At 51.0% G+C, this 14385-nt stretch overlaps 1 protein-coding gene across 3 annotated transcripts in view; it reads right to left on the bottom strand.

Moving 5' to 3' along the window:
* Positions 1-9668, bottom strand: part of GAL3ST4 (galactose-3-O-sulfotransferase 4) — a 139957-nt gene extending 130289 nt beyond the window's left edge. Inside the window, exon 1 of one of the 3 annotated variants that reach the window (XM_085639935.1) lies at positions 8485-9668. The gene's annotated coding sequence lies outside the window, so the exon portion shown is untranslated. Of the gene's footprint in view, positions 1-8134; positions 8197-8484 lie in introns of those variants that run through there. The other 2 variants (XM_085639934.1, XM_085639936.1) reach the window with 2 other exon arrangements.
* Between the last annotated feature and the right edge of the window lie 4717 nt (positions 9669-14385).

Below are 14385 nucleotides of genomic sequence, written 5' to 3'. Positions count from 1 at the left end.
TCAATGATTCCCTATGGAAGAAAATTCAAGTTGCAGGTACAGTATGTTCTCGTTACTTTTGTAATCCAGTACTGGGTACCTAGACTCAGTACTGGGACCTTTATCCAAAACAGGTAAGTAATTACGTTTTCAGATATTATACAATTTTTAAAGAATATTTAAAGATTGCAGAAATTGACTGAAGAAATTTCACAGAAAAACAGTCAATGATTTCCTACGGGAGAAAATTGGGTTACTGGTAAGTACAGTTGTAAGTATTTGTCAAGAGTCAGTGCTGGGCACCAAGATCCAGCACTGGGAGCTCACCTAAGAGCAGGTGAGTATTTTCATTTTCGTTACTTGGCTGATATTTGGTGAATATTTTAAGATTTGAAAAGTCCACACTTAGAAGAAATTTCAGGAAAAAGCCAGTCAATGTTACCCTATGAAGAAAATAGAGTTATCAGTTTAAAGGTAAGTACTCGACTGGCAGAGTTGAGGTTCTGGGCATAGACTCAGGGGTCCCCCAGGGTCAGGTAGGTACAGTTGGTTCACCCTCAGCGACTCTAGGGCGGCCGGGTGCAGAGAGAGTTAGGCCGAATGTTATCCTATGAGGGATAGGGGGGCCTTGGTTGGTGGCTGCTGACTAGCAAGCCACGCGGCTGTGGGAGCTGGGCTCCTGGTCACTTACTCAGGGCAAGTGAGGAAGTAGGTAGGTGTAGAGGTTGCACTGCCAGGTCCACTCGGGCGGCTGGGTGCAGGGTGCTTTTGAGCCTTCGGGCGCTCAATTGATTTCAATGGGAAATCTCCAGTTTAGAAAAAGACTGCAAGCTCGGGGACGAGGATTCTTCAGGTGCCACCACCACTTTGAGAAGTAAGTTGGGTTGTTGGAGGATAGGTAGGTACCCCGGGTTTGGGCACAGGGGGCCGCGGGGCACCGCGTGCAGGGGTGCCTTTTGGTGTCGGGAAATCTTACCCTCTGTTGATTGCGGTAGGGGGGCACCTTGTTCTGAGGCTGCAGGCTTCTTCAGGAATGTCGAGGGAGGTCCTTGGGTGCCGGACTCATGGTCACAGTCGCCGTGGGGTCATCCTCGTGGTCTTTGTTCACTCCGGCACTGGCCAGGCTTGGCTGGTGCAGAGTGTGCTGGGTTCGCGGTTCCGGGCTGCTGCCAGGGATTAGAGGTAGGTTTTGAGTAGAGCCTCTACTCATGGGAGTCCCAGGGGCTTAGAGCCAAAAGGTAGCCAGGTCCTCCAGGGTTTGTGAGGTTGCTGGCCACAAGAGATGCCGGGTTGGAGCAGGAGCAGGTTTGAGGGTCGGCAGGCCGGTAGGGCTGGGGCCAAGGCAGTTGGTGTCTTCCTCTTCTTAGCAGCTGCAGGGCAGGTCTTCTTTCTTCTTGCTCATCTTTGTATTTCAGAATCTGGAATCTGGGGAGGGAAGGTTCAGGGTGCCCCTAAATACTAGATTTAGGGGCGTTACAGGTAGGTGAAGGGCAGGGACCAATGGGTCCCTGTCCTGGGGTGGGTACACCCCCTATCCTGTCTCTCTCCTGTGGGAGGGGGGCAGTAGCCTAGTCCTGATAGGGTAGGGCTTCCCATCTTCAAGATGGCGAGAGCCCGGACATGTGCTTCACCTCGCCTCCCCCACCTGAGGGGTGGGGTTGGCAGGCTGGCACATCCCCTGTCCTTATTTGGGGTTTCCGGCCAAGCTTCCCGCCAGAGTGGGGGGTTGCAGTGGCCTGGGGAAGCTCCCAGAGGTGGCATGCCTTTGAAGCTTCCCCCTGCCCATCCTGGGTGAGGAGATTTAGCACCTCGCCCAGGATGTGCATTGTTGCAGGCCCAGGAGAGCAGGGGCTCTCCCACCCAGGGGTCCAGCAACATGTCTGCTGTGTGGCAGCCTAGGCAGCCTCAGAGCAGATGTGGATTGTAGGTTAGGTTTAAGGGGGCATCTCTAAGATGCCCTCTGGGGTGCTTGGTACATTAAATCCCACACTGGCATCAGTGTGGGTCTAATGTGCTGAGAAGTTTGATACCAAACTTTTCAGTCTTCAGTGTTGCCATTATGGTGCTGTGGAGTTTGTGTTTGACGAGCTCTCAGCACCATGTACTCTTAAATGGCAGCACTGCACTTACAGTGCTCAGGAATGGACCCGGGTACTGTAGGGGCACAGGGCTCCTGCTCCTGTGCCCACACCATTGGCATAAGGCACCCAGCTAGAGGGGTGGCTGATGTATGCCATGGCAGTGTAGGTGATGGGCATGGCACACAGGGATGTGTGCCATGTCGACTTTGTTTTGTCTTGCACCCAGACACCCAGCCTGCAAAGGCAGTGTGTGTGTGTAAGGGTACAGGGCCTCTAAGGGTGGCACAATGAGTGCTGCAGCCCTTAGAGGCCCTCCCTGGTCACAAGGCCCTGGGTACCTAGGCTACCATTTACCAGGGGCTGACATGTGGCCAGGGTTTGCCAATTTGGGTTTTGTGTGTTTTAGGGAAGGAACATAGGCCCTGGGCACCTGAATGGCAGGAGTCCAGGGCACACTCAGTCAAAGTACATTCAGCAATTCAGCAAAAAGTGGGGGCATACCATGCAAGAAAGATGGCACTTTCTCACAGAGGGTAGCAGTGAGGGAATCCGAGGAGGAGGTCAAGGGGTGGGGTGAGCTGCGGAGAGATGAGGGGTGCTGGTGGAGGGTGACAGTGAGGGAATCCGAGGAGGAGGTCACGGCGTGGGGGTGGAGCTACGGAGAGATGAGGGGCACTAGTGGAGGGTGGCAGTGATGGAGTCAGAGGAGGAGGTCAGGGGGTGGGGGGAACTTCAGAGAGATGAGGGCACTAGTGGAGGGTGGCAGTGAGGGAAGCAGAGGAGGAGGTCAGGGTGTGGGGGAACTACAGAGAGATGAGGGGCACTAGTGGAGGGTGGCAGTGAGGGAATCCAAGAAGGAGGTCATGGGGTGGGGGGAACTACAGAGAGATGAGGGGCACTGGTGGAGGGTGGCAGTGAGGGAATCTGAGGAGGAGGTCATGGGGTGGGGGGAACTACGAAGAGATGAGGGGTGCTGGTGGAGGGTGGCAGTGAGGGCTTCTGAGGAGGAGGTCATGGGGTGGGGGAACTACAGAGAGATGAGGGGCACTGGTGGAGGATGGCAGTGAGGGAATCCGAGGAGGAGGTCATGGGGTGGGGGGAACTACGGCGAGATGAGGGGCGCTGGTGGAGGGTGGCAGTGAGGGAATCTGAGGAGGAGGTCATGGGGTGGGGGGAGCTACGGAGAGATGAGGGGCACTGGTGGAGGGGGGTAGTTAGGGAGTCTGAGAAGGAGGCCATGAGGGGGAGGGGCTACGGAGAGATAAAGGGCAATGTTGGAGAGTGGTAGTTAAGTTATCTACAGAGAAAGAGGTCATTGTTGGGGCACCAAAAAAGACTTTCACACCAGCACTAAAGCCGGCCCTGTCACGGCTTTCTATTTTCCTTTATTTAATTAACAGTCAGGTGATAGGACAACTGTGGAGCATACTTTAAAGTGCATGCTAATTACACTTACTGCTATATTCAATGTTCAAGTTTGAAGGTGATTTTACTATTGTTTTTTACTGGGAATAATGAAAGTGGAACGGAATGGTGGCTGATATGGGGCTGGGGCCCAAAGTCAGCTGTGAGATAAGGTGCAATGGAGAGGGGTGGTAGAAAAGTGGATAATCAAGCCTGTAGGGGCGTGCCCTGTAGAATCAGGGGTCAGGTGGAGGTAGTAATGAAGAGGGTTTCTCCCTGAAGGCTCGCACAGAGGGAGCCCGAGTAGTGTCACTTGCCTGATACTCCAACCTTAGAAACCTCCTCTTCCCATCTAAGGGACATTACATGGAAAAAAAGCACTTTTTGAGAGTGATAACATTTAGAAAGAGACTTGGAAAAGAGTGTGTTTTACTGGGCCTTGTAAGACTAAGGAGACATAAAGGAAGGCCCAGAAGCAGGCCTGGCTAGATATATAAGCAATAATTCAGGCCAGCAGTGACCCACCCGAATGCACCCTTGGCCCACCCAAATAAAAATTCCTGGAGCCGGGCCTGCTGCAGACTATCACATTCCCGCTCGCACTCATTCCCGCTCGCACTCTATCGTGCAAACCGAGCAACTGTCACGACTCACTTTGCACTCACTTTGTGGGCCCAATGCGGGCTGGGACGTTATCTGCGAGGACTCCTGGGGGCTGTCAGAAGAGGCGCAGCCGCTTTCAAGGGAAGAAAGTGCCAATGTCTACGAGGCCAGCCTTTCACGCTGCCCAGCCTCCCCTTGTTCCAAGCCATCGCGACGCACCTCCAAGGCTAACGGGACTCACCTCACAAGCCATCATACATCATGTCACAGGCGATCGTAGCTCCCCTAACAAGCTATTGCAACTCACCTCACAAGCCATCATACCTCATGTCACAGCTCCCTGACAAGCAATCGCAACTCACCTCACAAGCCATCACACCTCATGTCACAGGCGATCGCAGTTCCCCTGACAAGCTATTGCAACTTAACTCACAAGCCATCACACCTCATGTCACAGGCGATCGCAGTTCCCCTGACAAGCTATTGCAACTCACCTAACAAGCCATCACACCTCATGTCACAGGCGATCGCAGCTCCCCTGACAAGCTATTGCAACTCACCTCACAAGCCATCATACCTCATGTCACAGCTCCCTGACAAGTTATCGCAACTCACCTCACAAGCCATCACACCTCATGTCACAGCTCCCTGACAAGCTATTGCAACTCAACTCACAAGCCATCACACCTCATCTCACAGGCGATCGCAGTTTCCATGACAAGCTATTGCAACTCACCTCACAAGCCATCACACCTCATGTCACAGTCAATCGCAGTTCCCCTGACAATCTATTGCAACTCATCTCACATGCCATCACACCTCATCTCACAGGCGATTGCAGTTTCCATGACAAGCTATTGCAACTCACCTCACAAGCCATCACACCTCATGTCACAGTCGGTCGCAGTTCCCCTGACAAGCTATTGCAACTCACCTCACAAGCCATCATACCTCATGTCACAGGCGATCGCAGTTCCCATGACAAGCTATTGCAAGTCACCTCACAAACCATCATACCTCATTTCACAGCTCCCTGACAAGCTACTGCAACTCACTTCACAATCCATCATACCTCATGTCGCAGCTCCCTGACAAGCTATTGCAACTCACCTCACAAGCAATCACACCTCATGTCACAGCTCCCTGATAAGCTATTGCAACTCACCTCACAAGCCATCAGACCTCATGTCACAGGTGATCGCAGTTCCCATGACAAGCTGTTGCAACTCACCTCACAAGCCATCACACCTCATGTCACAGGCGATCGCAGCTCCCTGACAAGCTATTGCAACTCACCTCTCAAGCCATCATACCTCATGTTGAAGCTCCCTGACAAGCTACTGCAACTCACTTCACAAGCCATCATACCTCATGTTGCAGCTCCCTGACAAGCTATCGCAACTCGCCTCACAAGCCATCACACCTCATGTCACAGCTCCCTGACAAGCTATTGCAACTCACCCCACAGCCATCACGCCTCATGTCACAGGTGATCGCAGTTCCCATGACAAACTATTGCAACTCACCTCACAAGCCATCATACCTCATGTCGCAGCTCCCTGACAAGCTATTGCAACTCACTTCACAAGCCATCATACCTCATGTCATGGCGATCGCAGTTCCCCTGACAAGCTATTGCATCTCACCTCACAAGCCATCATACCTCATGTCGCAGGCGATCGCAGTTCCCATGACAAGATATTGCAACTCCCCTCACAGGCCATCATACCTCATGTCGCAGGCGAACACAGTTCCCATGACAAGATATTGCAACTCACCTCACAAGCCATCACACCTCATGTCGCAGCTCCCTGACAAGCTATTGCAACTCACCTCACAAGCCATCACACCTCATGTCGCAGCTCCCTGACAAGCTATTGCAACTCACCTCACAAGCCATCACACCTCATGTCGCAGCTCCCTGACAAGCTATTGCAACTCACCTCACAAGCCATCACACCTCATGTCGCAGCTCCCTGACAAGCTATTGCAACTCACCTCACAAGCCATCACACCTCATGTCGCAGCTCCCTGACAAGCTATTGCAACTCACCTCACAAGCCATCAGACCTCATGTCACAGGTGATCACAGTTCCCATGACAAGCTGTTGCAACTCACCTCACAAGCCATCACACCTCATGTCACAGGCGATCGCAGCTCCCTGACAAGCTATTGCAACTCACCTCTCAAGCCATCATACCTCATGTTGCAGCTCCCTGACAAGCTATCGCAACTCACCTCACAAGCCATCACACCTCATGTCGCAGCTCCCTGACAAGCTACTGCAACTCACTTCACAAGCCATCGTACCTCATGTTGCAGCTCCCTGACAAGCTATCGCAACTCACCTCACAAGCCATCACACCTCATGTCACAGCTCCCTGACAAGCTATCGCAACTCACCCCACAGCCATCACGCCTCATGTCACAGGTGATCGCAGTTCCCATGACAAACTATTGCAACTCACCTCACAAGCCATCATACCTCATGTCGCAGCTCCCTGACAAGCTATTGCAACTCACTTCACAAGCCATCATACCTCATGTCATAGGCGATCGCAGTTCCCCTGACAAGCTATTGCATCTCACCTCACAAGCCATCATACCTCATGTCGCAGGCGATCGCAGTTCCCATGACAAGATATTGCAACACCGCTCACAGGCCATCATACCTCATGTCGCAGGCGAACGAAGTTCCCATGACAAGATATTGCAACTCACCTCACAAGCCATCACACCTCATGTCGCAGCTCCCTGACAAGCTATTGCAACTCACCTCACAAGCCATCACACCTCATGTCGCAGCTCCCTGACAAGCTATTGCAACTCACCTCACAACCCATCACACCTCATGTCGCAGCTCCCTGACAAGCTATTGCAACTCACCTCACAAGCCATCAGACCTCATGTCACAGGTGATCGCAGTTCCCATGACAAGCTGTTGCAACTCACCTCACAAGCCATCACACCTCATGTCACAGGCGATCGCAGTTCCCCTGACAAGCTATTGCAACTCACCTCACAAGCCATCACACCTCATGTCACAGGCAATCGCAGCTCCCTGACAAGCTATTGCAACTCACCTCTCAAGCCATCATACCTCATGTTGCAGCTCCCTGACAAGCTACTGCAACTCACTTCACAAGCCATCATACCTCATGTTGCAGCTCCCTGACAAGCTATCGCAACTCACCTCACAAGCCATCACACCTCATGTCACAGCTCCCTAACAAGCTATCGCAACTCACCCCACAGCCATCACGCCTCATGTCACAGGTGATCGCAGTTCCCATGACAAACTATTGCAACTCACCCCACAAGCCATCACACCTCATGTCGCAGTTCCCTGACAAGCTATTGCAACTCACCTCACAAGCCATCATACCTCATGTAACAGCTCCCTGACAAGCTATCGCAACTCACCTCACAAGCCATCACACCTCATGTCACAGCTCCTTGACAAGCTATCGCAACTCACCTCACAAGCCATCACACCTCATGTCTCAGCTCCTTGACAAGCTATCGCAACTCATCTCACAAGCCATCACACCTCATGTCAAAGGCTATTACAGTTCCCATGACAAGCTATCGCAACTCACCTCACAAGCCATCACACCTCATGTCGCAGCTCCCTGACAAGCTATTGCAACTCACCTCACAAGCTGTCACTGGTGATCTCACGAAGTGTTGCGACTCACCACACAAACCTTTCCAACTCACAACATCGCAAATTATTGCATCTCACCTAACGAATTATTGTGCCTCACTTGACGAGCTTTTGCAAGTTCTCTCACAAGTTACTGCACTTCACAAAAGATCGCGACTCCACTATCGGGTGGCATGGCAAGGGCTCAAAGGGCCCTAATGCAAGCGAGGAAATTGCCCCACTCCCCCCAACCCCTTGGCTTGGTTCTAAAAACAGCGTCTAACTAGGGTGAAGTGGGTCCCTCGTACCACTGGGCACCGGTGCCACTGTACACGCTGCACAACTGATAACTTCCCCGCAGAGATATCCGGCGCCCCATCTAGCAAGGTCAAACTCACCTCGCAAGTTAGAGCAACTTACCTGACAAGCTACTGCCGCAGCAGAAGACACTGCGACCCTCTCACGAGTCCTGACTCAAACTCCACACTGCGGTGCAACTCCCTCTGTCTCACTCTGTCTCTCTCCGTGTGCCCATCCCCCTCCCCGCTATTGTCTCTAAAATTGGGCGGTCTGCGTGTCGCTCTCTTTCCTTCTCTGGGGTGACTCTCTCTCTATTTCTATTGTCTGCTATGCCCCCCCCCCCCCCATAAGTCTCTCCACCCCTGTTCTCTCTTTCTGTTTCTTTTCTCTCTCTCTCTCTGGTAGAGAGAACATATTATGTTTACTGTTCTCTAAAAAAAAAAGCTCAAGGCTCCCATAGCAGCGCTCACCTGGGTCACAACTGAGATGGGAGGTGGCTTCTGGTTTCTCTGCTCGGGGGTTTCCAGCTGGTTTTCTGGTCCAAGACATGTGCTGGTGAGATTTACAAAGGAGTTCAGTTGTGCAGATGTAATTTATAGCAGGCTCTGATGTGCCGAGGAGTCTTTAGCGTGTCCATATGTGCTGAGTCCTGGAAGGCTGGGTTGTATTAACAATGTTAAAACGTCTTCGGGCACAGACTGCGCTGATGATTTATAGCGCAATGTCCCTGCTGTGCTGGTTAATCCCGTGCGCGCCCGATGGACCAGCTGATGAGTCTGGGAGTGCTGATGAGTTTTACGTAGTTCACTGCTATACTAATGCCTCTTAGAGCCCGACCGGTGGTGCTGATGAGTCTAACTGCATACCTGTGCGTGCTGACGAGTCTTGGGCTTCCAGTGCTGTATGGATAAGTGTTTTATGACGCCCTGATTTGCTGATGAGCTCCAAGGTATGTCCAGGTATGTGGGAGGGTTTTATGGAAATCCCTACTGTCCTGGTGGCCGGGTGTGCTGCTGATGAGTCCTCCGCTGTAGGGATGAGCCTTGCAGCATCGTGGCCAGATGTGCCGCCGAGTCTGAGTTCGTTAGCTCAATAGGGTGGACCGCTACCGCTGAACTTTCAGCCCTCCTCCTGCCACCACTGCTCCTACCCTCTACCCCGCCACACTACGCCCCATACCCTCCTTCCCACCCGCCTACACGTCTCTGCCAGTCCTATCCTCAACAGCCCTTCAGCCTCCTCCCCTCCCCTGGTGTCTGCCCCTAGGTCTTCCACACTGCCCTGCTCTTCCTACTCCTTGTCCCTGCGGCCTGTCCTCTCTCTGGCCCCGCCTCCTTCGCCCCCCTCCTCTGTATGCCCCTACCTCCTTCCCTCTCGTTCTCTCCAGCCTCCCCTCTCTCTCTCTCGCTCCCCCTCCTCTAGCTACTCTCCCTCGGTATTTACATTACTAGCTAGGGTGGCCCCCACGGGTGTGTGTCCCTCTCCGTGACTCCTTCGTTGAGCCCGCCTCCTCTGACCCTCTCCGCCACCCCTCCAGCGCCTCCCCTGGCTCTTGGCGCTAGCCTCATATACATAGAAATCGGCCGTGTGCCCACAACCATCTCTTCCGCCCCTACTGTTCCCGTGCCCTCTCTCTCGCCCGAATCACCGCAACACCTCAGCCGTCTCCTCCTCCTCCGTCTATCCCGCCCTCCGTTCCCTCCCGTTATCCCCGCTCCGCAGTGCCGTCTCGCAGGGCCTCCTGCCCGTCCCCGAGCCTCGTCCTCTCCGCGCGGACCTCTGGCGCCCCCATCCCAACTGCTCTCGCTCCAGGGCTCCAGCCTCGCGCCGGGCTCCAGCCTCGCGCCGGACCCCAGCCTCGCGCTCTGCCTCACGCGCTGCCGTCTCGTGCAGCTTCAACTCTCATGCATACCCCTTCTTCGGAGGTCTCCCGCGCGCCGTCTATCCCCTTTGTTATTTTTTATTAATTCCTTCTGCCTTCTTTATTGCTCTCTTTGCCCTCCATCATTCTCCTCCTTTGCTTGTATCTCCTCCTTCTCCGCGTTACCCCTCCGACCTCCCTAGCTCTTTCTGCCTCCTTTGCTACGTTAACAATTCTTTCATAGACCCCCCCCCCCTTCATTTTTTAAGCTTTCTTCACTCTTTCGTTAATTACCTAGCCCCCCCTCGCTGTACTTCGTTATGTCAGGCTCTCTTTACCTTCTCTCGCCTCACTATCACCATATCTCTTTCTGCCTTCCATTTTAAAGCTTTCTCCCCCTTTCCATGAGTCCATCTTTATCACTATCGACCCTTCTTTGCCCGATTTCTGTTTCATTGTATATCACATCTCCATCAATCTCTCTAGCTCTCTCCCTTTTCATGGCCTCCCTCTCTTCACTGCCCCAAGTCTCCCGCTCTAAAGCTTCTCTCGTTGCATCTGCTCTCTATCTCTCTGTGCCCTGTATCTTCACCCCTCCTCTAAGCTTGACCTCCTGTACTCAGACATTCCCCGACACTCGTTTTGCATCTGTTCCCGTTTCCCTCAACAACAGGTCTATTCATATGGAGTGCTGAGTGATTCACCAGCGGGAGTGGAGGCGTGGTGATGGGAGGGGCAGGGGAGAAGTGGAGGACCACGGCACAACAATGTCAAACACTCGCTCTCAGTACGGAGAGCAGGCACTCCGCCAATCGTTTTTGACACCTTAGACTGATAAGGCACACAATTAGAGCGTTTTCTTATTTTAAGTTCTTTTGAAATACATGTCTGGCTTCATCTTTAGAGAACTTCAAGTAAACAGCAAATGCCACTGAAAAATCTGAGTCTGTTTGTCAGTATATAAGTAAGTAAAAGCTTTATAAAGCGCTCGATTGCCGAGGCGTCTTGGCGCCGGGGTGGCAGAGAAATGAGATGAAACCAGGAAAGTTCAGGTCTTTTTCTAAGTGAAGGTAGAAAAAGAACAAAAACAGCTCCGAAAGGCCATGGCCCCAGTTCCCCTTTCTGTCTTCACAACATGCTAAGGATCAACCAGGAAAAAAAACAAAGTTATGAGTGTTAACATCCACAAAACAAAAACAACAAATAACTGGTACTTGGCATCGCACAAGCTGGAGACCGTACTAGAATACAAATACGTGGGGGTCATCATCGGCAACAAGGGCAACTTCAAGCCCCAATGCGAAGCCATAAAAAAGAGAGGAATAATGGCAGCAGTGTCATTAAGGAGTCTAAAAAACAAGATCACTAGCCCAAGCTTCCTCCCTCTAACAATGGAGATCCAGGCAAAATCAATTCCATCTATCACCTTTGGTAGTGAAGCGATGAGAGGGAGGGACGCTGATACTGTTGACGGCACCATAGAGAGAGCACAGCAAATGATCTTTGGCTTGCCGGGATATACATCCCCTGCACAAATGAGGCTAGAATTTGGGCTACCAAGAAAAGAGCTGGCACGCAGAGGAACATTTACAAAAAGCTGGCACAAAATCAGAAGGGGAGAACCAGAAACGCTAAACGCCCTTCTGTGGAAAGAACTACAAGCCAAAGAGGCCGGCCCTGCAAGACTATACTTGGAGGCCGCTCTCAATCAGCTGGAGCTACGACAACTGTGGGAACATCCAGGGACCCTTGCAAGTTTTAAACAAGCATTGGCATAGCCAATAGGTCTCGCCTTTGGAACCTTATAAGTGTTTAGTTATCCAGCACAATTTCCTTGGTGCAACAACATCAACTGTTGGATGGCTAAACACTTATAAGGTCCCAAAGGCGAGACCTATTGGCTATCCCAATGCTTGTTAGAGAGGAATTCAGTTCTGCAGGCATTCAGGATCCCACCCCTGCAGTGCCAGGAAGGAGGTTGTAAATTCACTTGTGATCTCACTATGTAGCACGGTATGTCATTGAGGATAGGGTTTACACGCTTTTAGTGACTAATGCATTGTGGCACACAAGCAGCTGTGTTCTGCTCCTGTTGAAGTTTCTTTGCCCATAAAAGAATACTTTTTGCAACCAAAGCGTTCCCATAATCTTACCCCATTAGCACAAAGTAATGAACATTTGATGTGCTATTAGACTTGGACAGAAGTGGAGGCAACACCCTAACGCTTAAAAAAGCTGAATCTTCCAACCCCAGGCTGAAGTCAGACCTATATCGGTAATGAGACAAAGTATATCTGATTGGGTTATGGATATGCTGAGTCATTAATAAATGGAGCGGCGGTCGCCCCGCAAACAGCTCTCTGTTGCGATTTTGAAATCCAAGGCAAATCTATCAATCTGACTTCATTTTTGTATGGGTTTAATCCGAAGTGTGGCTCACAACTCTAATGATATTTCAAGTGCATTTTTGTAGCTTGTGTCTACCCCTTGCATAACCTCAGAATGGAGGACATCCTCTATGGTTGTGGTATTTGCATTGACTGCACCCAAAGAGGTGGACCTTGTGTCTGGTTGTGTGTGATGTAAGGTTTCATTGCACTCGTTAGTGCCCCCCAAGGTGCCGGAATGGTTCCGTGGTCAGGGGCGTAGCTATCAGTGGTGCAGCAGGTACAGTGGCACAGGGCTGAGAGGCATGTGGAGGCCATTGAAGCTTGATAATTGATGTTTTCTTACCATTATAGGAGAAGTCGCAGGGACCATTGTCCTGGCTTGCGCCACGTCTTAAGACATGCAGGTTGCACCCCTGTCCGCAGTGCGCTTGGAGTCCGTGGGCACGTGTGACCAAGGACGTTGACGTGAGTTTCGTTCTGCGAGCACACACAGGTGTTCATTGCGCACCTTTCAGCTTTAAGTGGTGGGAATAACGTGGTAATAAAAAAAGAAATGACGTCAAACTACCAACGGTGAAAAAGGGGACTGTAGCATGCCCTGCTTTAGATAGATGTGCCCAAAACAAATGGCCTGATACTTCAATCTAGCTCTGAGACCTCCAACCCTAAAAGATTATTTCAGCCGACAGCAACGGTACAATTATTTAAAAACGTCAACTTCGCAAATGAAATGCCAAACAGAACTATCCCAACCAATGCACGATTGATGGCGCAATATACTATTAACTTTAAGCAAAAGACTTTGTATCTCAAAAAGTTAAAGCTCACCCAGAGACGTGGAGAAAGGCACCATGGGATACCTCAGCTGGCGCTCCGTGCTCACGGAAAAAAAGAGGTATCCGGATCAGTTTCCATTGAGCCCATGCCTCTGCCAGAACTGCGCGAGGGCACGGTTGGCGCACCGGGCACGAGATGAAAGGCACGCACGCCGGAGGGCTCACGGTGAACAGACAGAGCCCGGTTGTTAGCAACAACAAGTGTGAGGGAGCGTGGTGCAAAACAAATGGCCTGATACTTCAATCCAGCTCTGAGACCTCCAACCCTAAAAGATGAATTCAGCCGACAGCAACTGTACAATTATTTCAAAAACGTCAACTTGGCAAATGAAATGCCAAACAGAACTATCCCAACCAATGCACGATTGATGGCGCAAGATACTATTAACTTTAAGCAAAAGTCTTTGCATCTCAAAAAGTTAAAGCTCACGCAGAAGATGTGGAGAAAAGCACCATGGGATACTTCAGCTGGCGCTCCGTGCTCACGGAAAAAAAGAGGTACCCGGATCAGTTTCCACTGAGCTCAGGCCTCTGCCAGAACTGCGCGACAGCACGGCTGGTGCGCCGGGCACGAGATGAAAGATGTGCATGCTGGAGGGCTCACGGTGAACAGACGGAGCCCGGTTGTTAGCAACTGTTTTTAAGGAACAAGGGTACCCCAATATGTGAACCTGGGGTGATACAATGTAGGGGAATACAGTGGTTCTTAATGGCCTGTGAAGGTCCTGGGTAGCGAAAGCCCTAGAGAGGGCAGGTGATTTTTTATAGGTACAGAGACTCAAAGGGGAGAGGGATAATTAATATCGAGAAATTAATTAATATAGAGAAGGGCCAAGAAGGGACAAGAAGGTCAAATTATGACATTTATTTATTATACAATAGAAGAAATCAAGTGCTCACATATTCAGTGACAAAAAGCGTGACGTGCAGGTGAGGGTGAACTTTAAAAGAGAACATCGCATTGGCAACAATTGTGAACCATTTTTTCTTAAATTAGTGTAAAGGGTTCAGGTTGCGTAAGGTCGACGACGTTTCGAACTCAGTTATTTGAGTTCATCTTCAGGACAATTGTGAGCATATGAAATCTAAACATAAAGGATACAATAAATAAGTAACTCATAGGGAAAAAGTATTAGGTAATTCATAATGACCCTACCAAATATGGCGCATCACAATCATGTAAATGAATGGTACATAATGCTCTCCAGAAAATGATGCAAAACAAGGGGCCACGATTAGAGTGCCTAAGTGAGAGGATACACATATCAAGAGTGAAACAGTGTA

This window comes from Triturus cristatus, chromosome 12, assembly GCF_964204655.1.
Source record: "Triturus cristatus chromosome 12, aTriCri1.1, whole genome shotgun sequence".
Classification (NCBI taxonomy): Eukaryota; Metazoa; Chordata; class Amphibia; order Caudata; family Salamandridae; genus Triturus; species Triturus cristatus.
The sequence above is the reverse complement of the archived record's forward strand: the minus strand, read 5'-3'. Positions and strand labels throughout refer to the sequence as shown.